Consider the following 26,364-nt stretch of genomic DNA (forward strand, 5'->3'; position numbering starts at 1 on the left):
TTGACTGCTGGACTCCACACACCAGTGCATGGGCAGGCATGTCTGTTGTGCGCGTCCATTGCACTCATATGCATGCGCGCGCGCATACACACACACACACACACACACACACACACACACACACAAACGAAAATAAAGTAGGTTTTGGATGTTACTCTTAGAGCAATAGTTCAAGAAATGATGGTGCCTCTGTAGAGGGGATTTTATGTGGCTGCCAGCCCCACACCATGGGAACACCACAGATGTTTGATTGTTGAATTAATTACCTTTCTGTTCTGTTGCTGAAATAAAACAGCTCGAAAAAAGCAACTTGAGGGAGGACAGGTTTAATCCAGCTCACAGTGTGAGGGTGCAGGCCAACATGGCAGGAGGCATGGTGACAGGAGAGGGGGGTAGCTGGTCACACTGCATCTGCAGTCAGGAGGCAGAGGGGTGAATGCTGGTGCCCCGTTCACAGTCTCCTTTCATCCACTCTAGGACCTCGGCCCATGGCCTGGTGCCTTCACATTTAGGGTGGGCCTTCCCACCGCAATTAAACTATAGGGCAGTCCCTCACAGGTGCACCTGGGTGCTGCGGAAGTGCCTTCTGCTCCTTCAGCCAATAGCCGCTGAAATACCAGCCCACTGGGGCGTGGTATATTTCTCTTTTAAAAAAGAGCGGGCAAGCCTTGGCTAGCTCTCTTGGTTCCTGCGCTTGGTTCCGGCTCCTGGTCCAACGACTAGGCTCCTTTCCTGACAGTTTGTGTTATGTAAGTTTTACCCCCCAAAATAAATACCCCTTTAAAACCTAACTGGTGTGGGACTGTTTCGCACATTACCTGGGGGCTTGCCTTCCAGGTGATGCTAGGCCCTGCCAAGTTGACAATCAACATTAACCATCACAGCTCTTAGAACCAAACAAGAGAAGTGCTTCTGACATGATGTGGGTCTTCCTCACACTCTTCCTTGCAGCTGTGTCTGTATGTGGGTTTTGGTATTGTCTCTTTACTCTCTATAATAGCCCCAGGCTGGAAGTGTCACCAGGGTAGGGACTTCCTGTGTCTTTGGTAATGGTCACAGCTGTGGTAGACAGATCTGACCTTCTGGAAGGGAAAAATGAGTTTGGATTTCAATGTGACTTAAGAAAGGAAGCCAGAGTGGGCCATCCAACCATGATAGAAGTGCAGACTGACCTCAGAGAGACAGAGAGAAGAGCTGGCCTTCTTGGCTTGCAAAATGGTATCTTGGTTCAGGTGTAGGCTAGCCCTTATATACCAAGTCCTTTCTTCCTGTTGGTTGCTTGCTCAGATTTCTGAGTCTGCATGGAGATTATTTGGATTGGTCCACCCCACTTGAGTGGTGTTTGGTGAGGCATGATTTGTGGTCTTGACTGTGTTGTTGGCTGTGTTCCATCGTGGTAGGAAGAGTGGGGCATTTCAGTTCTCACAGGTCTGTTACTGAGCCTGCTGGCTGAGGCGAGGTTTATCTCCATGGACGCCTAGCTCAGAAACTGGGGTATTGTTTTAAGAAGGAGTATAGACTTGTGATTTTCAGTCTTTTGGAAATCCACGTGTTCTATTTAATTTCTGTTGTGATAAAGATCCTGAACAAAAGCAACTTAGAAGAAGATATTTATTCAGCTTATGAGTTCAGGTCACAGTTCATCACTGTGGGGAAATCAAGATAGGAACTCCAAACAGACAGTCACATCACACCCACACGTCAAGACCAGAGAGAAATAAATGCATGTTTGTGCTCGGCTCCATTCTTATTGTTTAGGATTCCCTGCCTAGGGAATGGTGTCACTCACAGTGGGCTGGGTCTTCTCACATCCATTAACTGTTTAGTAAAGATAGGTCAAACCAGTGTAGTCATCCCTTATGGAGACTCTTCTCAGGTGATTCTAGGTTGTGTCAAAGACGATAAATCTAAACACCACAGCGCACAAACTCCAAATGTCAGTCATGAAACTGAGTGTGTTCTGGTTAATGATATCCCCTTGTTCTCTTCTTGCTGATCACGGCTGGCTCCTTAGGTTTCCCTCCTTCATCCATTCCTACATTCCCCAGAGCCTTAGCCCCCACCGTTCCGCCACATGTCTGTCCCCTTCTGGTCACTGTGCTCAGTGGCATTCTTATATTTCAACGCTATCCTGCCTTTCCTTCCTGAGAAGTCCAGACACTTGTCATCTTGTTAAAAATAAAGATCCTGCAACCCAATCGTTATTTATTATTCCCCCAACAAACACTTTAGAATGAACGGATAAATACTCCTTTAGAAGTGATACAGCTTCTGCGTCTGTGAGGAAACAAACTGAAAGCAACTGTTTCTTAAAAACTAAACCTTCCTTGTCTCTGTGTTTCTCTTTTTTTTTTTTCATACAGGATCTGCTGTCTCTGTCTCCCAGGCTGGTTGAGAGTCAGGTAAGCGCTCACTATATTCTAGGTGACGCTGTTCTATTTGTTGGACGTGAGGAGGTAAGTCAGTCTCCTGTGCCAATGTGCTTTTCTGCTTGCACTGCCTTGTTGTTGGCATGGGTAGGAGAGAAGGTGAACTGCTATCCGTATTGGTGGCCTTTGGATCTCTGGATGTCCCTTTCCACTTATAGTAGGGACTCCTGGGCCTAATGGACACACACTTGCCATCAGACCCAGCACTCTGGGTCCAGGGCCCAAACAGACATTGCTAATCAACCACAGCACCATTCATTCCTCTTCTTGAAAAGTCCCTGTTAATAGGTCATCGAAGGCTCACAGGTGAATGACAAGCTCTTGGTATCTGTAATGGGTGAGCTCTAAAGATGGAGTCTATTTTGCCAGGGTTGCAAATAGGTGCCTGAAAAGTTTGTTCTTTGGGCATTATGGGCTGCTTGTCGAGAAGGAACCACAGCCTTGCTTGCTCCACTCAGCACCACTCCACCTTGTTACTGCTGGAGGTACCACAGCTCTGCCTTGGGGGAACACAATTGCACAAATGGATCTATGCCTCGGGGCGATGCATTATATTTTATTGATTTCAACTCTACCTCATTACTGTTGCTTGGCAAGGAACTAATGTAATTTCTAACAACGCCACGTGGCTTTCAAATGGATGAGGTAAGGGTTTATTTCCCCGGTGATGCCATATCTTCTCTTCAATTAAAACCTATAGAGGAAAATTCATGCAAATGTAGGGATTTTTTCTGCTAAGATTAGTGTCCAGACAGTAGGCTTTCATTGTACATGTGAAACTCCTATGTCATGGGACTGGGGTAATTTCCTGCCCTGCTTGTTCATCTAGCCAGCAGGGTCACCATTCGTCACCTTCCCCTCTGTAAGCTTTTCTGATTGGCTGTTAGTCTTGAGTTACTGGTAGAGGCATTCATGTGCCTCCCTTATTTCTCTCTTTCTCTCTGTGCATGGGTGTGCACAGATATATATGTATATGGGTATGCACATGTATGTATACATGTATGTGTGTATACATATTTATGTGTGCATATGGAGGCCAGAGGACAATTTCAGCAGTCATTCCTCAGAGCATTGTATACCATGTTTTGTTTTTCTTGGCAGAGTCTCTCACTGACCTGACCCTTACTAAGTAGGTTAGGATGGCTGGATAGTGAACCCCAGAGCTTCACCTCTCTCCCTAGCTATGGGATCAAAGAGTTATGCCACTATGCACAGCTTAATTCTTTATGTGGGTTCTGGGGGTCAAATTCAGGTCCTTACGCTTGAAAGACAAGCATTTTCTTGGCTGAGCCACCTCCCAACTTTGATATGTATTTATAGACTCACATCTGTAATATTAGCCAAATGAATGCTGCAGTGGCATCTAACACATCTGTAGTCAGATGCAACCACCACCTCCATTACTTCCAAAGCTCCGATAGATCTCCAATAGATCCGATAGATCTAGAGATAGATCTCCAATGCAAAGCCCTGCACCTCTTCTCCTTCCTGCCTCTCTCTGGTCTCTGGTAACCACCTGTGTCCTGCTTCCGTGGGTTTACCCTTCTGGCTATTTCATATAAGCAAAATCATAGAGTAGATGATCTTTTGTGTTTGACTTCTCTCACACAAGAAACAGTGTAACAGTTAAGTGGGTGACCGTATGGCCCAGTGTCTCTACCTAAAGCAAAGACTCAAGTAGGTCTAGGAAATACCCATTCATCTTGGTCCTGTGTACAGCAGCTCAGAAGTGAGAGCAGTCCATTATCCATCAAAGAACCAGAATAAAAACCATGGCCTATACATGCAATGGAGTATTACCTAGCCTTGGGAGGAAAGGAGGCTCTGATACAGGCTACAGCTTGGGTGAGTCTTGGAATCATGTCAATCAGCAGCCTTTGTCAGGCCCAGGTCCTGTCTGTGATGTGGCTGCCTATTAGAGGCATGTTAGAGGCTGTGGGCTGGAATTTGGCTGGGGTGGAGGGTACTGCTTTCTTACTGGTCTTCCTGTGCAGCTGCTGGGCTCAGGGTTAGCACCCTGCCTGGAGACTGTGAGCAGGGAGAGTGTGTGGACCGTCGCCTGTCCTCTGTAAGTGGCTACCTTCTCTGTGGCCGGCCAGGGTCACTCTACCCTCTGCAGAGTCTGGGGCTGGACTAGAAATTGGATTGAACCGAGCAAGTCTCCTGTTTTGTTGATTAAACAAGTTTGTTTGACCGAGCTACCCTGTTTGGTCTGTGTCAGGACTGACAAAGCCAACTCACTGGGTCAGTTGCTGGACTCTGTGACCATTCTTAGAAGTCTTGTGACCCTGGCAAACTTCAGCCTGACCACCTCCCTCTGTCCACACAGGGTAGAAGCCCAGAGACGTAAAGTAACTTACTCCTAGCTATGGTTCCTTCCATCTGTTGAGGCTTCTCTCAGTTTCCCAGGCATGGGTACTTATGCACTAGCATATGTTTGGTTAAAAGCATCACCCCAGCTCCCTAACACCCCTTTATACAGAGAGTCTGGAATATTATAGTAGGGGGCCTCATCCCAGGCTCTGGCATCCCATCTTGGAAATATTGGTTGGAAAGTTCCATTTCAAGCCCCCTCCCCTGGGAGTTGCCTTAGTCCAAACTCCACCTCTGAGAAAGCCCACCAAATGGTGACCCCTCCCTAGGGAGGGTCAAGACCACTCCCACAGGCTATTTAAACTGCCCCCCAGAGAATGAACACGTGGTCTCCGGGTTTTGCCTGGTCTCCCCTTCTCTCTCTCTCTCTCTCTCTCTCTCTCTCTCTCTCTCTCTCTCTTTCTCTCTCTCTCTCTCTCTTCCCCTCACCATCTTTTCCCGGTGCCACCCAGAAGCACTGCATTAAACACAGGCATCTTTTTTCCCTTGTATTTTTTTATTGATTTTATTGAGCTCTACATTTTTCTCTGCTCCCCTCCCTGCCTCTCCCCTCCCCTTCAACCCTCTCCCATGGTCCCCATGCTCCCAACTTACACAGGAGATCTTGTCTTTTTCTACTTCCCCAAACATGGGCATCTTTTATTTGGTCTGTTGTGGTCTGATTGGAATTATTTGCGTTGGTATAGAGGCTCGCCTAAGAAATATTCCTAACAGTATAGTGTTCTGAAAGACCCCACTACAGCCTGGCCTTCCTCAGTGTTTGCAGCTCCCAGAGCTCTTTGAGATATTGAGAGCTCCTTGGTTGGGGACGAGGAAAAGCGGGCGGTTACCTGGCACCATGCTTCTGTCTACCAAGGCTTATGAGCTGGAGTATAATTGGCTGACTGATCTGCAGTTGAGGTCAAAGTGACTAACATCTTTCTCCTCCTTTCACCTGACCCCGAGTCCCAGCTTCTGGGAGCATCACTAACCAAACAGAGGGCAGACTGTCTGTGGCACTACTCATTCTGCCAAGGACAGGTTCTCAGAGCTAAGCAGAAAGGTCCCCCAGAAGCATGGGGACTGGTGGGTGAGATGGAGGAATGGCTGGCAAAGGTGGCACAGGCAAGCCTACCTCCAACAGCAGACTGCCTGGCTTCCCAGAGATCTCAACTCCCTCCTTTCTCTGGAAGGTTATTCCCACCGCATTTGCTCAAGCTCTCGGGGGCCCAGGGCTGCCCACACATGCTCCCAGACAGGTTCCACCTTTAAAACGGACCAGTCTCCTTAGCAGGGGTGTATTTCTAAGGCAGAGCTCTGAGAAGATTCCCCTCTCTCTGGAGGTCTGCCGAGAAACGGGCAGTGGCCATGGTTCCCCTCAGGGCACTTTGGGTAGGAGAAAGCCTGTCTGGGACTGGAGTCACTACAGGACGGCTGAAAACCCTGGTAGTCCTCTGGTTGCAGTGGGCTGCTCCCCCGATCATTGCCTCTGTCTGACTCCACTGAGCTCCGATAGTTTCTCATATTCGCCACCACATGGAAAACAGAGCTAGAATGTGATTATCATGGCACCTTCTCTCCCTGACAGCACCCTCGGGTGCATAATACTCTCTCCAACCATCCTCTTCCCTCCTCACGGCGGAGCTATAGCCAGTCAGGAGGTCCAGGGTAATCTCCAGAACTGGGACTGAGGCCTGGCGTCTGTTGAGCACCCGCTGTGTCCCCGGTCCTTTCAAAAACAATCTTGTGCAAACCTTCTGATGCCTCAGAGAGAAAAGTTACCACCAAACCTGTCTCAGGTGGGCGGCTTCATGCTGGGAAAGGCAAGCAAGGGCCCACACGTGACTTCCAGTCACTGGAGGAGAAGATGAGGGTGAGAACCCGGGTGTGATTCCTTGGGAGGGAGTTGAGCATGCGTAGTGAACAGGCACCATTTTCTAGGTCCAGGCCCCTTTGTGGCTTCGCGGAGTGATGGCTGCTGCCCTGTCTCTGTTGAGTCTGCCTCCTTCCATTGGCCGTCGGTTGGTAAATCTTGACGTTTTGCCTCTTCCGTGTGATTGCCTGGGACCACCTTCTTAATTTGTTCCCTGCTGAAGGGATGCTCTTTCCCACTCACAGATGGTATCGGCCATCATTTAGCTCTGAAGCCACCGAAGAGTCACCATCTGATCCCACAGTGGCTGCTGCCTGCTGTGGAGGAGCTGTTGCCACTGATGTGGGCTTGAACCCCCTCCAAGAATGATAGCGCCATCCAGCCCATCAGAGCTACCTGGAGCCACCTGTCCAAGATCCCCAGCTCTCTTTGGGGGTTGCTGCTTGCTCTAACTATAGCATCTAAATGCCCCAGCAGGAGCTGGCCCCAGTCAGTTTTCTGATCTTCTGCCTCTTTTCTGGTCCTCATACTCTCCGACCCAGCCTGACTTCCACAGAGGACTCTCCTGCCTCAGACTCACTTTCCAGTGCTTAAGATCCCACTCCCTGAAGTAATCATTCTTTCTTGTTGTCATTTTTAGTCATCTACTTCCTTCCTGGCAAAACAGAAGCTCCAGAGAGGGATATCTCTGATAGTACAGCTCGAAGAGCCCTAGTGCCTTCAAATGGAACGTGGAGACACTCCCGGCACACCAGCGTGCCTGCTCCTTTCGGGTCCTGGGGCTCCTTGCCTAACTCACATTTTAAATTACTTTACTCATCGGTTTTTGTACCAAGGAGAGAGTCTTTATTTTATTTTTAAATAATCTTTTTTTTTTATTTTGCATGCCAATCTCAGCTTCTCCCACCTCCCCCCATCCTAACCCCATCCATTCCTTAGAGAGGGTAAGGTCTCCCATGGGGAGTCAACAGAGTCTGTCACATCACTTGAGGTAGGACCAAGGCCCTCCTTCCTATATCTAGGCTGAACAAGGTATCCCTCCTTAGAGAATGGGACCCCGAAAGTCATTTCATGAACTAGGGATAAATACTGGTTCCACTGCCAGTGGCCCCACAAACTGCCTAAGCCACTCAACTGTCCCCCACATTCAGAGGGCCTAGTTCAGTCCTATGCAGGACCCCCCCCCACCCTATGTCACCCATGTCCGTCCGGAGTCAGTGAGCTCCCACTAGCTTGGGTCAGCTGTTTCTGTGGGTTTCCCTGGTCTTGACCCCTTTGCTTATATTATCTCTCCTTCCTCTCTATGACTGGACTTTGGGAGCTCAGCCTAGGGCTTAGCTGTGAATCTCTGCATCTGCTTCCATCAGTTACTGGATGAATGTTCTATGATGACAATTAAGGTAATCATCAATCTAATTACAGGGGAAGGACAGTTAAAGCATCCTCTCCACTATTGCTTAGATTCTTAATTGAAGTCATCCTTGTGGATTCCTGGGAACTTTTCTAATGCCAGGTTTCTTGCTAAGCCATAATGGCTCCCTCTATCAAGATATCTCGTTCCTTGCTTTCCCTCTCTGACCTTGCCCCAACTTGACTTTCCTGATCCCCCATGTTCTCTCCTCCCCAATCTCCCGTCCTACTCTCCTTCCACCCTCCCCTCCCCCATGCTCCCAATTTACTCAGGAGATTTTGTCTATTTCCCTTCCCAAGAAGAGATTCTTAAATTTGATACTTTTTGTGACTCATCTTTGTAATTCATCAAATTTTTAGCGTCGTGGTATAGGGGAAGATGCTTGGTGAGTATTGGATAGGTGAATGACTGGGTAAGGCTGGATTGGTATATACTTGTATGTGTGAGTGAGTGGATGGATAGATGGATGGAAGGTGAAATAGACATATTGATGAATAGACAGGTGGAGTTGTGCATGGATAAACAGGAATGAATGAACATATGGATAATGGATGGGTGGGTGGGGAGATGGAATGATGGATAGATAAATGAGCATATTGATCAACAGATAGATGGATAGGTGGGTGGCTATATGGGAAGATGAATAGATGTTGTTACTGGGCAACATTTGTGCTTTATACACACATACACACACTCAAACACACACACTCACAGGCGTCAACCTTGAGTGCTGTTCTTCTTTAGGTACCGGCCACCTTGCCTTTTTAAAAATCGTACTAATGCATGTATGTGCTTGTGGGCATGTGTGTACCCTAGCACCAGTCTGGAGGTCAAAGGGGTCAGTTCTCTTCTTCTACCATCTAAGTCCTGGCTGTTGAACTCAGGTCGTCAGACTTGGCAGTGAACTCCTTTGCACACTGAGCCATCTCACCACTCCTCCCTTGCTTCCCGAGACAGAGTTCTTTATTAGTCTGAAACTTGCCAAGTAGGCTAGGATGGCCTGCAAGTCACAAGGATGCCCCTGTCTCTGCTTCCCCAGTGCTGGGGCCATGAATGTGTGCCACCTCACATGGCTTTTAACTTGTGCATGCTGGGACTCAAGCTCAGGTTCTCATGCTTTCCCAGGTGCACTTCACAGACAATGCCTTCTCCTCAGCCTGGATTTTATGTATCTTTGGCCTGTGTTATGTGATTCATGGATCCAAGGTTGAAACTCCAAGGGCATCAGAGGACAGTTGTCCTCGGCATGTAGTTTGTAACATGGCTCTTGCTGTAGTTTTAAGCATGGCTCTTGCTGGCTCTCTGGGGCCAGAGCATATCTGCTGGCTCCCTTTTCCTCACTTCCGGCTGCGGCAGGAGTCTCAGAAGGAGCATATAGCTGGGCTTTGCTCGTGTGGTCTGAGGAGATCAGTGTTTTAATAGAGGAATTTTACAGAAACATGTTTGCTCTAATGGGTGCATTTGATCTGCCTTTTAAAAAAAAATCGCATGGTACAAAGAATGACTTCTTCTACAGAGGTGATTGATTTGGTGTCTCCCTGCCAGTTTGGAAGGTAGGCATCTTGTTACAAACTCCCCACGGGGCTGTCTTTAATCCCTACCGAAAAGGCTGCTGTCACCCTGGGTTCTCTCTTGTCAAGAGCTAAAAAACCCTTTTGAACTTGATCTGGGAAGAGGGTCACACACAGCTCACTGCACTTCACAGCTTCTTCTCTATTTTTATTGTCTTCCCAGGCATCACTACCGTCTCGGCATCGAGTCACTCAGATGCCAGAGCTATAGTGTGTGTTAGTGTGATAGAGAGAGCCCCCCCTTTCTCTCTCTCTCTCTCTCTCTCTCTCTCTCTCTCTCTCTCTCTGTGTGTGTGTGTGTGTGTGTGTGTGTGTGTGTGTGTTGATAGAGGATCTCACATAGCTCAGACTAACCTTGAACTTCTGATCATCCTATTTCTACTGCCTGAGGGCTGGGATGACAGTCATGCGCTACCACACCTAGGGATGAAACCCAGGGCTCCGTGCATGTTAGGCAAGCACTCTATGAACTGAGCTACATCCTAGCCTTTCCCAGAGCTATGGTTTTGACATAGTCACAGTGACAGGTCATAGCAGGAGAAGGAATTAATATTTATTAGGTATTGTGCCAAATCCTCCAAATACTTTTTCTTCTGTATTTTCAATAACCCAGTGAGTAATGGTCTGTGGTTCCCACCAGTGAGAAGGTGATGTGAGTCTGGGAGGTTTTATAACTTGCCAAGGCCTGAGCATAGAGATAATGATCTGGGCTTAGCTACAGCTTAGGACCACAGTAGTTCTGCTCCTCTGTTGAGAATGAGGCTGCCAAGTGCCTGCAGTTCCCACAGGTAAGTTTCCACCTAAAGGCTCACAGAGGTGCCCACCTGCTGTGTGGACACCCAGTGCTCTCCTCAGGTGGGGCATCCTTATCACTGACCCTAGCCCTGCAGACCCATGCCATGCACATCTTAGAGTGTGCAGTGTATGAGAACTCCTGGGGACTCACGTCAAACTGTGCAATTAGCTAATGACTATGCTAAATACGTTGATTTAGACAACTGGGTTTGCACACACACACCAACTGCACTGTGTAGTTGCACACACACACACATTTCTTGCCAATTAAAGAAAATATTAGTTGGAAAAAGTGTGGAATTTGATTCTGTGAGTCCTAGTAGAGTCTGTACCCCATCTCACCATCGCTGGGGTTAAAGCATGTAACATCATGCCTGACTTGGTTTTACAAGGATTCTGGGGATTGAACTAAGGCCCTGGTGCTTGCAAGGCAAGCTCCTTACTGATGGAATCATCTTCCCAGACCTGCATCAAGTCTGTTATCAGGATACCCTGGGCATTGCCTCTTCTATGAAGCCTTTCTATCTTACACTTCTCTGACTAGCTCCTCCCATTTTCCTTGCAAGCGTTCTGACAGCTCCCCCCAGCTAAGATGGCACCTGCTGCATTGTTCATAATCCACATAACCGTGTGTGGATTGGGTTGGAACGCACACTCAACTGAGTGATCCCATGCTGAGTTTCAGACGTGGGCCGTGATGAAATAGGGATCCACACTGTTGGCCTTTTAGAGACTGTTACCCCTAGGCAGGTGGTATAAGCTTAGTGTCCAAAGATAGCCAGTGGGATCTTAGGAACTTCAAGGCTCTTGGAGCAATGGAGGGAGCAGAAGAAGGAATCAAGTGACTGTTATCTGAAGAACAATTTGGGGAAGGTCAATCTCTTGAACAGCCTCAATGAGAAGCTCCACCCTGTTGGGAACAATTTCCCCTTTCATCAGCTATGTTCCTTCTGTGCCTGTCTCCTGTGGTGTCTTGTGGTGCTGGCTGTTTTGGGGAACACAGATGAGGTGCTAGGGATGTCCTCAACTGGGTATGGTAGAAGTCCAGGGACCCTTTGGCAGTTGTCTGTATGTGGTGACGCATTGCAGGAGGCCTGGGGTGTTAGTGCATGGCTAGGCTTTGGTGATTCAATTATGAAAAAAAAGGTTGGGGTGCCTATGAGCGAGGAGGGTGTGGTTGTTTGAATAAGAATGGCCCCCTAGGCTCATATATTTGAATGCTTAGTCACCAGCGAGTGGCACTGTCTAAATGGATTAGAAGGATCAGGAGGCGTGGCCTTGTTGGAAGAAGCACATCACTGGAGGTGGGCTTTAAACTCACAAAGCCCAGGTCAGGCCCAGACTCTCTCTGCCTGCAGATGAGGATGCAGCTCCCAACTACTGCTCCAGTGTCTGTGGGGTGCCACCATGCTCCCTATCGTGATAATAATGGACTAAACTCTGAAATCATAAGCCATCCCCAGTGAGATGCTAACTTTCATAAGAGCTGCCTTGGCCATGGTGTCTCTTCATAGCTATAGAGTAGTGACTAAGACAGAGGTGCGCCTGGGGTGGGAGACAGAAGTTCTGGGCAGTGACATAACCCTCGGGTTGCCAGAAAAACTTTTGTTTTTAATATGATACTAATGGTTCTGTGGTCATATAAGTTTGGTCTACAAAGCTAATTACATTGATTAATGCAGGACTTATTAGTACCTTTAGTACAGAATACAAATTCTCAGCATCCTGTGAATACTTGATGTATATTTTGTACACATGTGTGTGTTCATGGATGTGCACATTCATGTGCATGTGCAGTTGTGTGTGGAGGCCAGAGGAAATCGTGGCTATCATTTCTTAGATGATGCCCACTGTTGTCCTGGGTCTGTGTAGGAATGTAGGCGCATGCACACTACATTGTATGTGTGGAGATCAGAGGACAGCCTTAAATGTTACTCTTTGCCTTTCCATCTTGTCTGAGATGTGGTCTCATAACCACTGCATAAGCCACACTAGCTGCCCATGAGCTCACCTAGAATCTTCTGCCTGTGTGACCGTGTCCAGCTTTTCTGGGGTCTGAGGATCTAAACTCTAGTTACAGGCTTAAATGGCATATGCTTTACATACTGAGCTGTCTCTCAGCCCTGCCTTGGTTAGGACAGGATCTCTTACTGGTGTGGAACCTACCGAGTAGACTAGGCTGGCTGTCCAGCAACCCTCAAGGATCTGACCGTCTCTGCTGCCCCAGCTCTGGGATTACAGGTACACCCCGGCACTTGGCTTTGATTGGACTCAGGTCCCTTGTGCAGCAAACATTTTGCTGAGCTATCTCCTCAGCTTCTATATTGTTTCAAAATCATTTCAGAGGATTTGAAACACCCCACCCTTTTGCACGGGTGGGGACACTGAATGTCACAGCTAAGGCAGCTCATGAGTTTCAGACCATGAGTGTCCCACTGTACTGAGGACAGAGTGTCTTCCTCACCAGAGCGCCGGGTGTCCCTTGCGATCTGGGACCCCCTGACTTTGCCCACATGGCTGAAGCGAGTGTGTAGGCTCTGTCTATTCATTGCTGACGTGTGGAGCAGGAGGGCCCGTGTGAGAGCTGATCTTTAGAGATTGGTGGGTTTATACTCCACCTGTCCCGGGTGCCACTTTACTGGGGTGATGCCATTCTGGGCTGGCTTCTCTGGAGAGCCATAGGACAGATGTTACTGTGGGTGGGTCATGCCTTTCTGATCCCTGAAAGGGCTCCCTAAGGATGCAAGATTTTGACAGAGTGGTGGGGTCAATGCTTAGAACACCTGGCTCCAGTGTTCTTGTCACACCCCTTCTGCAGGGACAGCAACACAGAGTTCCTCTTGCTCATTCCCTAAGAGCACCTGACTGCCCGCTTGTAGGCAACCTTGCCTATGTGTTCCCCTGGCTTCTTGGAAGAGAAAACAACCTGCAAGCAGCTGGTGGAGCTGGAATTGTTTGTCCTCTACCTTCTAGGAGGAGCAGGTGACAGAGGAGTACACAGCCAAATGCTACCCTCCGGTGGGGGGTCATGGTGGATCAAATTTCACAACCTTGTCATTCTCATCTCAGTTCATGCTAGAGAGCAGACAGGCTTTGCTTTCAGAAAGCTGAGTGACATTTGTGCCTTCGGATCCAAGCCACTGGATGCTTTGAGGGTGCCAGAGAGAAGAAACGCCTGCTCCTCAGGCAGGACTCCCAGCTGGCCTTCTAGTAATGGGTAATAAACATGCAGTTATTTAATTTAGAGTCAGAGTTGCAGTGTTATCGATTACCTGGATCATCTAAAGCTCCAGACAGTGAAAGCCTGGTACATGGAAAAGCATGCTTGTAGCAAATCATCACATTTAGGATGAAACATGGGGGCATGAATAGGCAAGGTCATTCTCATCGGGTGCTATGGATGCAGAATGAGAAAGGCCAGCTAGCTCTAAGATACCTGCTTAGGATTCAGAGGTGCAGAGGATGGACAGATGGATGGACAGAAGGATGAAGGGATGGATACATAGAAAGATGGATGGACAGCTGGGTGGATGGACTGACTGGGTGCCTGAATGGAGTGATGGAGTGAATAAACTGAATGATGAATGCATGATTGGACGGAGTGATGGACAAAATAGGTGGAGGATGGATGGGTGGATGGATGGATGAATGGATGGATGGTAGAAAGATGGGTGAATGGCTGGGTGAATGGGTAGATGGATGGGCAGGTGGATGGGTGAGTGGGTGGATGGGTGGGTGGGTAGATGGATGGGCAGGTGGATGGGTAGGTGGATAGGTGAATGGATGTTTGGATGGATGTGTGGGTTGGGTTGATGAATGGGTGGATGGGTGGGTGGATGGGGGGATAGATGGGTGGATAATTAGATGGGTGGATGAATAAATGGATAGATGGATGGATGGGTGAGTTGGTGGATGGGTGAATGTGTGGGTGGATGGAATGGCTTGGTTAGTGGGTACCTAGGTATATGGACAATTGGATGGATTGGTAGGTGAATGGATAGATGAGTCAGTTGCTAGATGGGTGGATGGATGGAGGATGATGGATGGATGGGTGGATGATGACTGGAATAATGGGTGGGTGGCTAGAGGGGGATTAGTATTTGCTGGCTTCTCCAACCACACTCCCTTCTCTTTTCCTTTCACTATGCCCTGGAGGCTTCTTGTGTAAACCACAGCACCAACTGCTTTCTAAGTGGATTTGGGCAGTAGAGAGCTGTCAAGGGATGGGATGAGGGAGGAGAGAGCAGGATAGTTATAAACTCAGGTGCATTCTCAGGCTTGAGGCTTGACTTGTCTCTCTCTTGGATCAGGAGGCATAGACACTGGAGACAGAAATCTGTTCAGGATATAACCCTCAAGTCATGACCCCTAGTGGTTTCGTCTGCCAATGAGGGCTTAGGCCCAAAGGTTTCACAGCCTTCCAAAATAGCATCAACAGCTTGGGACCAAGTGCTGGATCATGGCCTGTCAGGGACATTTCACTTTAGAACAATAAAAAAGTCAAAGCTTGTGTGTGTGTGTGTGTGTGTGTGTGTGTGTGTGTGTGTGTGTGTGTGTAGAGAGAGAGAGAGAGAGAGAGAAAAAAAAGATGTATGTTATATACTCATGAAATAGCTAGAAGGGGGGTTCCATCATCATCCTCAGCTTACTTTATTCCCTTGGGACAGTGTCTCTCACTGAATCTGGAGCTAGATTGGCAGCCAACAAACTCCAGAAATCCTCCTGCCTCTGATAACTACAGTTCTGTAGTTACAGGCATTAATATAGTTATTATATTTTAATGTAATAAAAATTTTAGTTTTTTTATTTAGTGTAGTGTTGGGATCTGAACTCGGGTCCTTACAACTGTACTGCAAGTTGTTTTAGCCACCAAGGCATTTATCTTGCCTTGAAACCTCTTCCCAAAACTGAAGAGTTTGTTTATTTACACCCCACATGTGCGCTTGCTTGCTTGTACAAACCCAAAAGCTCACAGCATGCATGTATTGCAAGAGCCACAGCATTCGTATGGAGATGAGAACTTTTGGAGAATGAACTCAGCAGGCTGGGCCTGCATAAAGAACCTCTGGCAAGGGCTATGTGGGCTCAGAGTTGCAGACATCACAGGATTCAGAGAACCAAAATACAGAAAGGGGCCAGGGACAGATATTACCCCCCAAGGACAGGCTTCTTCACCCCCAGGGATCTACTTTTTCCAATAAGACTCCATCCACTTCTTACCGCCTCCCAATCATGCCATCATGTCATGACTATGTTAAGAGACTAATCCGTAGCCAGGGCTCCGACCGTCTCTGGAAACACCATCACAGACAGCACTGTGCTTTCGCATTTCCCAGGTGCCCCTGATGGGTCGACAGGCAGTGTCAGCTTTCACATCTATATGCAGAGCTGCTTGCTCTCTCAGCTATATATTCCACATGACAAGTTTAGTGAAAACATGCTTCAACTACTGAAGTTAGCATCGTGTGTCCGTCTTCTCTCCTACGGCCGTTTGTCCTGGAAGAGGAGAGGGCGTGCGACTTACTTAGCTTGAACGTTTTTCTTTCCTGCAGCGGATGGATCCAGGCCCTTGCCTAGGACAGGCAAGTGCTCTTCCACTTGGGTGCCCCCGACCTTGGATTTTGTTCGACTTGTTCATTTTTGAGACAGATTCTCTCTGTGTAGGCCAGGCTAGTTTGGAAGTCATGATCCTCCTGCCTCAGTCTATCAGTGCTGGGTTTACAGGCTCGTGCCCACTCTCCAAGCTAGACTGAAACAACCTGGTTGGCTGTTGTGTTGAGATACAGTGACTATGCTAAAGAAGCACCACATCCATGTCCTTTACACAACAGCTGCTTATCTTGGTCTGTTTCTGGGGATGGAGTCCAAGGCCACTGTGTCTCCATTGGCTTTCTTTGAGGCCTCTGCCCTTGCCTTGTGGACGACACCTCCCATGTTCTCCCATGTTCTCCCATGTTGCCCCTCTGTATGTGTCCATGTCCCAGTCTCTTCTTCTTGTAAGGACACAAGTCAAATTGGGTGGGAATTTACCCTAGTGACTATCTCAGATGCCTTTTTCAGGACCTTATCATCAAATACAAGTCAAGTTGTGAGGTGCTAGGGTTTCAGATTTCAGAATGCGAGATACAATCAAAGTGTGATAAACACCCTAGGTGGTGAGAATAAAGATCCCATGGGGTAGGGATCCCGTTCATCTGTTGACGAGCCTCATAAGACACAGTAGCCATCTGTGTTCCTCATCCCCATAGCCTCTCAGCCTTTCCAACCATAATTTCTGAGACTCTGGGTGTGGTGAGCCCTAGGGAATTGAGTGGCCCTTATGGGTATTGCTACTGTGTTCTCCCACCACGGGCATCGATCAGCACACTGAAACCATGCTGGTGGTTGAAGTCTGGTACCCACATTCCCCACTTGGTGGCCAGGACTTCAAAGGCTTGCTTGGGAGAGGTGAGCAGGTGCCTGTGGCTTTCTGGGGGACATTCGCTGGCCAGCTAGGCAGACCAGTGGAAGAGGCATGATGTTTGTGGTGAACTCAGAGTTGAGCCTGAGAGGAAGACAGTCTATAGTTGGCTCTAATCTGACTTTCCATGCTAATGCTGAGCAGATGTAGGCATCGCTGGGTTCTGAGAACATGTCCAGGTACATGAAGACATTGCTTTGCTTGGATATGTTGACACACAGTGTGGTCATGCACTGTTAAGGGGAACCAGATGGAGGATATAGCTCAGTTGGTAGAGAGTTAGCCTAGTATACACAGCGCCCTGATTTCTTTTCCCAGCATCACATAAAATGGTCACAGTCATCCTATGCTCAAGAGTCAGAGGCAGAAGGAATAGTAGTTCAAAGCCTTCCTCAGCTATGTAGCAAGTTTGAGGCTAGCCTGAGCTACATGAGAAACCCCCTCTTTATTCATATATACATACACACACACATATATGTATACACATACATGCATGTATACATATGTGTGTGTGTGTGTGCTTTGATATATATGGACAGGATATGGGGATATGGGGGTTCCCTGGTTGTTATCCTGTTTCTAAGCCCATGACCCCTGTGTACAGAGAAGAATTCCTGTAAGTGGTTCTCAAGTCCTGTGACTCAGGAGGCTTTTGCGAGAAGAGCTTTTTGAGAAAGACTAGCCAGTCAGTGAGTGGTGAAAGGGAAGCTTGCTAGCCTCACTGGGCTGCCTGTGTTTTCCTGGGGCTTTAGCACAAATAGGAAGTGCAGACTCACAGTTCCCTGGAGACCATAGGCAGCTGGAGGGCCGGAAGGTCCTCTTCTGATGTGTCCACCCTGTTTCTATCTGGTGATGGTATGGGGGGAGGGCACAGCCTGTCAGTTCTCAGTCAGCGAAACCAGTCAGTGCTGTGGCGTTCTCTGTCCCCATAAATCACCCCCGAGCCTGTGACTTTGCATGCAGAGACCTGAACATGTTTTACAAGGCAAGGCATGCCGTTGTGGGAAGTACTGCAGGTATTCCCACTCTAGAGTCTGACAAAGCATGCTGTTGCAGGGAGTACTGCAGATACTCCCACTGTAGAGTCAGACAAAGCATGCTGTTGCAGAGAAAGCTGCAGGTATTCCTACTGTAGAGTCAGACAAAGCATGCTGTTGCAGGGAGAGCTATAGATATTCCCATTGTAGATCAGAGACTCAGGCCTCCACAATGGAGCCCTGTTCTTCTGGAGTCATATGCAAAGCCTCAGTATCAGCATGTGTGATATTCATCCCACCATGTGCATGTCCCTAGCAGACATCATGCATAGATCATAACACATTTGATTTCTACAGATAGGCAATGAGTACTCTTCCTCACATCTGGTTTTAGACCAGACATTATTGGTCAATCAAGGCACATTTGATCTCTGTGAGTTTGTAATGGCTGCTCTTTCCCATATCTGCTTTCAGACATCCCTATAGGAAGTCTTACTTGAGGAATCCCATTGTTCCTCCTCCCTATCTCTGTTTGTGCCATGGAATTATAGTTGCTTGAGCTTACCCAGACTTCCTCTGAATCTAATCAGGTCTGGTCTCCTCCCTTCTAATTGGATACTGAAGACTGATAGCCTGTCTGTGAGGTTCCATGCTCTGAAGCATGAAGAGAGTGAACTGTTGCTTCAGCCAGTGCCAGCTGTTGTTCGTTCTCCTCACAGACTGAAGTTTGCCTCACAATCCTCTCCTCAGGCCAACACCTGTGAACGACTGATACGGAGCAAAACCCCTGAGCTCCATGGATCAGGACAACACACACTCAGAACTCACAGGCATTGTGAGGTGGGTTTGTGGGGCATCCTACCTTAGAATTTCTCTAGGGCCATCATTGGGATGCTGTCAGAGCTTCGGTAACTCCAGGCTTGATGGAAGGTCTGTGGTGTAGCTGAGTGGAGAATGGACACACTTGTCTTTAGGGCAGCATGCATCTCAGCAAGTTGCTTTCCTCAGCACAGTGAGTGAACATGTCAGGATCACAGCATGGATCCTGGCTGCTCTGAGGGGCAAGATCCAGCCCCTCTGTGATAGGCCAATTAAAGAGGAAACAGAGAAAGGAGACTTCTTCAGTGTGGCCACATTGAAAGAGGCACAAAAGAAGTCCAGTGATTTCCAACCTATCTTTGTTGCTGACACGAAATTCAGGTTTAAATTAAAGTCCACATAGGTGTGAAGGTCCAGTCAAAGTGTGCACGTTACTGTTGACCCATTATCAGACCCATCTTATTTCTGAGACTCTGTCTCTCCAGGGAGGTGGTCTGACAAGTTGTCCAAACTGTGAAATCTCTTTCTCAGAGACAAGTTCTTCCTCGGTCTGGAACCATGGCCCAAGTCTTTTTCTTCTTCCAGAATGAGGGGAATTCCCATCTCCCGGGGACCACTGCATGTTTCAATAGTCTGATAGCCAGAGGAGATGCACGAATGGCTCTTTGCAGAATATTTTTGCTCCTAACAAGTGGGTAGCCAAGAGGGAGGAAGCAGGATTTTGTGGATGATAAACAAATGAGTGAAGAAACATAAAAGATGACGTGAGGATCTCTTTTCTTGGTGAGTGTGGAGACGGAGCCTGGTTTTAAACCCAGACCAAATGCAACAGTTCTGAAACTAGACAAACTGGGACTTACATTCAACTTGGCACTTCTGACCTTGGGAAAGACGGTGGTTTTTTTTTTGGTCTTTCCTCTCAATGTCTTTGCTAAGTAGTGACGTCAGCATCTGCTCAGAGTGGTTGTGCATGAGTGCACAACATCCTCACCATTGGCTGACATAGCCGTTTGTCGCTGTTGCATCCTGAAACTCAGTACCTCCCAGACAAGGCCCACAAACCTGCCTGCGTTCTATTTCAAGCCAGGTGCCTGACCTAGAGAAGTACCCTCACTGTTCTAGTACCCTGAAGAGGGGGGGGCCTTCCTTGTGGGGCCAGAGACAAAGAGATCAAGTTGCTTTCCCAAGGTCACGCGGTTGACTGGATGATGAGCTGGGTGTGGAGGTCAGCCTGGGCTTGTATTGTATACCAGGACCTGCCAGCCTTCCTGGCTCTGGAAGCGCTGATGGGAGGATGCCTCACAGCTGGAGCAGCTGGAGGGAGGTCAGGCTCAGGACAGGTTGACTGAGACGGCGCTTTGTGCTGCTAGCCTGCTGGCCTTCAGCTGTGGGCACCGATCCGAGCCATCCTTAGCTACTGATGTCTCAGGGTTCAGGAATGGAAGGGACAGGGAATGTGACCTCTGACTGTGGGATCCCATGTGCTGCCTGGGGAGGGGAGGGCCCTCGGAGCTGGGCTCACCTAGTTCCCTGTGGCAATGAGTTGCCGGTGATGCAGGGAGGAGACACTGTGTACAGTAGTCCACCCCCTCCCCCCGCCTCATGTGTTTGTGCATAGGTCCTCACCCGTCACCCCACTTTGGACTGTGTCTTCCTGCTCCCCGAGGGAATGCTGGGGTTTCAGATGTGTGCTACTTGTCCAACCCTGCATGGGTGATGGGGACTCAACCTTGCCTTTACACCTGCACAGTGCTTTACCCAGCCCCATGGCAAGCACGTTTGACCTCATCAAGTCCTCACAAGACCCTGTGAGGTCATTGGTGCCACCTGCCGTAGGACAGGAGTCAGCAATCGAGAGTTTTACTCTGGGTCACCCCAGTGCCCCAATGCCGGGGCGGTGACTTGAGAGCAGATTGTCCTGCCATTTAGCTGTGTGCCCCCATGTTTGTGCTAGGACTTCCAGAGCCGAGAAGGAGGAGGCGTTGAGAACGGCACATTACTCCTGACCTCTTTCTGGAAGAATTTCTCTGGGGTGCTGACAGCTTTTGGGAGAGGGATCTTCTGCTTGTCACAGGGCCTCCTTCAGGGCTGGGGAGCCAAGAGTGGCCAGGTTGGCTCCTATGGTCGGTCCTCTATCAGCTTTGAGCCTCCAGGGTTTCCAGTCTCGAAATCTCAGGGAAGCCAGGGAGTTCCTGCCACCAGAGTCGAGTTCATGAGGCCGTGGCACCCCCTGCAGGCCTTGAGTAGAGGTACAGCTACTTCAGACTTGAGCGTGGCTGGTGCTTTTGTGTTGGTGAACTTTTTTTCTTCTAAACACAAGTAAAGCAAATATTCATATAGGTAACTGGTACCAAGGGAACAGCCTGAGATGCTGCTGTAGAACAGATTCAGGATTCAAGAATCCTCATCCATGAATAGATTCCTTGTTTCTTGGGATCCATGGAAGACTGATTCTGGGACAGCCATAGATACACAGACCCAAGGACATACTAATCTCACCATTTCCTACATCATCTCTTGATGTCTTATACTCCCAACACAGCAATGTGAATGCTATCTATCGGTCTGTCTGTCTGTCTGTCTTCCTATCTATCTACCTACCTATCTGCCTACCTACCTACCTATCATCTATCTACTATCTATCTACCTACCTATCATTTATCTATCTGTCTGTCTATCTATCTATCTGTCAAAAAAAAGTTTTATTGCAACATGGCCGCACCCTTCTTCCTATACTTTTGTGTCTGTTGTTCATCATGGGAGCAGAGCTGACTAGGTGTGTTGGGACAGTGGAATTTTACAAAATAAAAAGTTGTCAATGGATGCCCAGTTTGGGTAGTCCTTGTGCCTCAGGACTTCAGTTCTGGCTTGGCCTGCTGTCCTGATTCTTCCTCCTCCAGACAATCTCCTAGCAGGCTTGAGACTTTCTGTCACTGTGACAAGTCCCTGGGGTGACAACTAAAAAGAAGGGATATCTTTTGGCTCTGGGTTGCAGAGGTTGAAGCTCATGGTCACTTGGCTCCATTGCGTCTCAATGAACCATAGAGATGGTGGGATTGAGAGCAAAGCGGTCTCCTCAGAGTGGACAGGAGGCAGAAAGAAATGGAATGGGACCAAACTAGAACTTTCACGGGCCATCCTTGGTGACCCACTCGGTTCTGCAACCTCCCCAAATAGCGGCACCAACTGGGACCAAGTGTTCAAATGTGAGGACGTGGACCCATTCCAGATGCATTCCGCAGGCTCCTCTCTTCCTCCTGCAGGGCCCCTGTTCTGGTGAACAATCCACCCGAGACCCCAGCTGTTAGAACGAGCAGGTTTCAGTGTCCTCCATTCCACACATGCTAGATCAGAAATACTTTGGACTGGCAGTGTCTGCAGACTTTGAGATGTTTGTAAATGCATAATGAGTGACCTTGGAGATAGGACTCGATATTAAACACAAAATTTGTTTATGCTTTGTGTACACTTACACATGTATCCAATGGCATTTTAGCAAACAAAACAAAACAAAACAACCCCCCTGAACTTCAGAATGGTTATGTTTTGAGTAAGGTGTTGCCCTCTCCTTTCTTTATGCTATATTGAGGATGGAAGCCACAGTCGTACCCACGATAGGCAGGTGCTCTACCGCTGAGCCACAACCCCAGCTAGGAAAGTCTAGGCAGGCTCTCTAGCTGAGCCCTGACTCAGCTTAGGTATGGAATTTTCTATTTGCGGCATTATGTTTGTGCCCAGAAATTTGTATTTTTGGGTGACGATTTTCATTTACAGAGAGAATTGGCTTCCACGCTGAAGCATGTTCACGCATACAGAAAGTACTGCCTTAGTTAGCGTCATTGACAACTCTCCCCTCTAGTGGTGGGTGCTCCCCAGTGCTGGTTAATACTGCTTTCCAGGCACACCCAGGCCGGGCGCATGGAATAGGAGGGGATCATGAGTGACAGTCCGGATCTGGCAAGATGGATGGGACTGCCTTGATTTTTCCCCAGTGAGACTGGGCCGGGCATTGATGCAGTGGTGCTATGTTCTCCTGCTTGTTCATTGAGCTTTAATGTTTGAAACCTTCCTCATTGCCTCTGTTAGAGATCCTGAGTGCAAACGCAGGTAACACACCAGAGACTGATTAAATCTCCCCCGTCGTGCCAGTTTGAGGGAAGGTGATTTTGCAGCCGTAGCCAAAATACCAAATGTGCCACCCTGTGATGCTTGTCACTGCTCCAGAGCAGACAGTGGAAGGAGCACAGAGGGGCAGAGACACAAAAGAATTTCAGAAGGCTGGTAGTAAAGGGACTTCTCACGGGGCCGTGAGGATCCAGCGGACCTCTCCTCATGGTGGAGCTGGGGCTGGACTCCAGCTTGAAGGCAAAGTGTCTTCGTCTCATTTCTAATCCGAGACTGGGTGATGTGTCCCTGCCAGGGCTCCAGAAGGAAGGTGATACGCTCTGTGTGTGTGTGTGTGTGTGTGTGTGTGTGTGTGTGTGTGTGTGTGTAGATCAGAGGTTGATGTCTATTGCTCTCTATTTTATATCTTGAGACAGGATCTATCAGTGAACATGGAACTAGCTAGCTGATTGGCTAGGTTGACTGGCCAGCAAGCCCCCGAGGGTTTTCCTATATTCCTAGTGCTAGGATTATAGGTGTGTATCACCACACTTGGCTTCTCACATGGGCTTGGGTGGCAGACTTATTCAGCAGACATTTCCTGACAAGCTAGGTTCCTAGCTCCTGAACCTGAATTCGTTACATGCATTTTTTTCCCCAGATAATTCTGGGCTGTCTGATTGATGCATCCTGTGCTCCCCTCAGTACCTTCTTACCTAAATTCCAGCATTCGAATTCCAGGCTTGATGGTAGGGTAGGCAACCTGGTGTCAGGGAGAGTCACCAGGTTGGTCTTCCTGTGCTGGGGAGACAAGGAAATCCTGACTGAGAGCTACCACAGGGCTTGGGTGATGAGGGACTCAGGGGCATCTGTGGACCTTTTTTTCCCCAAAAGTCTGGGTGACCATTTGGGGGAGAAATGCAGTGAACTCATTGTCTGTCCACAGGCAGAGGGGACAGTGGCAGAGGGTCTTGTTTCTGCACCTCCTCCTTCTCCCCTAAAGTCTCTCTGAGTTGAACAATTTCTTGAGCCCATGGCGGATGAGGAAGGGCCGCATCCTCTGGGGAGTTGGCAGGATGTTTGCAGGGACACAGTGGAATGAGTGGAATGAGGGCAGGACCCAGGTGAAAACCGGGGGAATCAGACACCTGATCCCAAGCTGGGAATTCATTTGAAACATCTTAGAGAGCAATTAGACCAGAAGTGGGGCTGTGCTACCTCTCCAAAGCCTGCCTTCTAGCCACTCACTTTCTCTAACTTCCTCAACCTCTCCAAACAGCGCCACCTGCTGGAGACCACGTGTTCAAACCCATGAGCCTGTGGGAACTATTTTGCACTCAAATCATAATGTTGAGTATTTTAATCAGTCATTATCCCACTTAAATATTTGATGGCCATTGGGGGATGAGTAAGAACTCCTTTTGTCACAGCTGGAACCACAGGCTGGGAAGGAAAGGGCCCAGTAAAGACTTTGAAGAGCAGGGGTTCTTGGTGGCGGGAGAAGGTTTGTCCTTGGACATTCTGGCATCGCCTGTGAGTTCAGCTGTTATTACTGCCATGTATTTACTTGCTTCAGTTACCCCATTCATGGATTGAGATTAATTTCCACGTATAGCTCATTTTCAATTAAAAAACACATAAACCACAGCCAGAGTGTGAATCCATTTCTGCTCAGCAGAAAGATCCAGACCATGGATTTTATCATTGGCTGCCATCGATTTCCCATGAGTCATAATTACATTTTACTCTCAGCATCTGCACTAAGTGATATTTACATCTGCAATTATCCTGGGCAACTTTTAATGTTAAATTTGTTTTGCTTTGTTTTGGGGGAGGGGATATTTGAGGAAATTAAATTTTTTTTTTAAAAAAACTTTGCCACCCGCTCTTTATCCACACAGTTCTCTTTCTCATATGAAATAATAATTTTGCAATCAGAGCCTGAACCGTTTTACAAATGAAGTTTGAATTGACATTTCCACTAGCGGGGATGGTAATTTTCATTGCTTGCCAGGCTTGGTGCATTTAGATCTGCTCTTGAAATTTAGTTTTGCTATTATTATCTTTGAAATCCTTTGGGGCCTTTTCCTCCTTGATGAGACACGTGCTTTTCCTGTCACTTCGGACGTGCCTTGTGCATGGCTCTCAGCAAACCCAACTACGTTTAGTTTGGTGTTCCAGGCTTTCGTGGGTCCAGGTGGCCTGTCTCTTGTGGGTTCTGGAACACGCTGGAACCTTGATGTGTGCTGCATGTTCAACGGGAGTTTCCCCTTCCCGTGTAAGCGTGTTCATATGTGTATGGATGCATCATGCATGTGAGCATGCGGAGGCCAGTCAACCTTGAGCGCTGTCCTCAGGAGCTCTCCACTTGGTTTTTTGAGACAGGGTCTCTTATAAACTCAGAACTGGCTGATTTGGCTTGGCCAGTGAGCTGTGGGGACCTCCTGCATTTTTCTCTAGACCTGGGATTGTGGCCCACAATGCCCTTGCCCCCATGGGCTCCTGGCATCACACTCAGGTCTTTGTGCTCGGGTTTGTACAGCAAGCACTTGAGATTATTGGCGTCGTCTCCTCCCCCTCCCCACCCAACAGCCTTCTCATCCCCTTCCTGGGGCTCCTAACCCAGAGGTAACAAAAGTACATTTAGACAGAGTGGGGTGAGAGTCGGAGAGACAAGGGTGGGGAGAGAAACTGGTTCTGAGCGTTGACTGTGGTTGGAAGGCTCCATGCTGGAAACCTCCCCAGATTCATGTCTGTGGCATCTGGAGCTGGTGTCTTTGGAGGTAACTAGAGTTAGGTGAGGTCATGAGGGCTGGGCGTCCTGTGGGCATTGATAGCTTCATAAGAATGGGAAGAGAGAGCCAAGATGGCACTTTTGCTCTGTCTTACCACGAAACCTGCCCTGCTGTTGCTCCACCAGGAGAGGTACTGTGGGGAAAATGAGGGGGGCGAAGGAGGCTTGAAAGAAAGGATCACAGCACACGGCCTGAGGCTCTCCTGTTCCGGGATCCACTCTCCAGCTGTGTCCTGCCATGTGTCCTGTGACTCGTTCCTTGATGGGGACTCCACCCAACTCTGCGGAGTTTACTGTGAGGGTCACATGCAATGGCTCCTGCTGGCCTGGAGTCCAGGGACCAGACTGGTTTCGAAAGAAACTGGGTCTCATGTAGCCCAGGCTGGCTTTGAACTCACCCTGTAATGAAGGATGACCTTGAAGTTGTTGATTCTCCTGCCTCGGGTTCCTGGGTGCTGAGATTATAGACATACACACTATGCCTGGGTTATATGGTTCTGAGAATTCAACTGAGGATTGTGTATATGCGAGATAAACACTCTACTTGCTCTCCCTCCCCTTCCCTCCTTTCTTCCCTCTCTGCTTCTCTCCCCCAACTTCCCCCTCCTTCCTTCTTCTCTTCTTTCCCATTTATCTATCTATCTATCTATCTATCTATCTATCTATCTATCTATCTATCTATCTATCTATCTATCTATCTATCTATCCATCCATCCATCCATCCATTTATCCATCCATCCATCCATCCATCCATCCACCCACCCACCCACCCACCCACC

The 26,364-nt window shown here is 48.4% G+C and overlaps 1 protein-coding gene across 2 annotated transcripts in view; it reads left to right on the forward strand.

Moving 5' to 3' along the window:
• The first annotated feature begins 2,384 nt into the window (after nt 1–2,384).
• Nucleotides 2,385–26,364, forward strand: part of Rbfox1 (RNA binding fox-1 homolog 1) — a 1,977,377-nt gene continuing 1,953,397 nt past the window's right edge. For both annotated transcript variants that reach the window (XM_085694597.2, XM_087910815.1), the window contains exon 1: nt 2,385–2,402. The gene's annotated coding sequence lies outside the window, so the exon portion shown is untranslated. The remainder of the gene's footprint in view (nt 2,403–26,364) is intronic.

The sequence above is a fragment of the Myodes glareolus genome, chromosome 9 (genome assembly GCF_982192425.1).
Source record: "Myodes glareolus chromosome 9, mMyoGla1.1, whole genome shotgun sequence".
NCBI lineage: Eukaryota > Metazoa > Chordata > Mammalia > Rodentia > Cricetidae > Myodes > Myodes glareolus.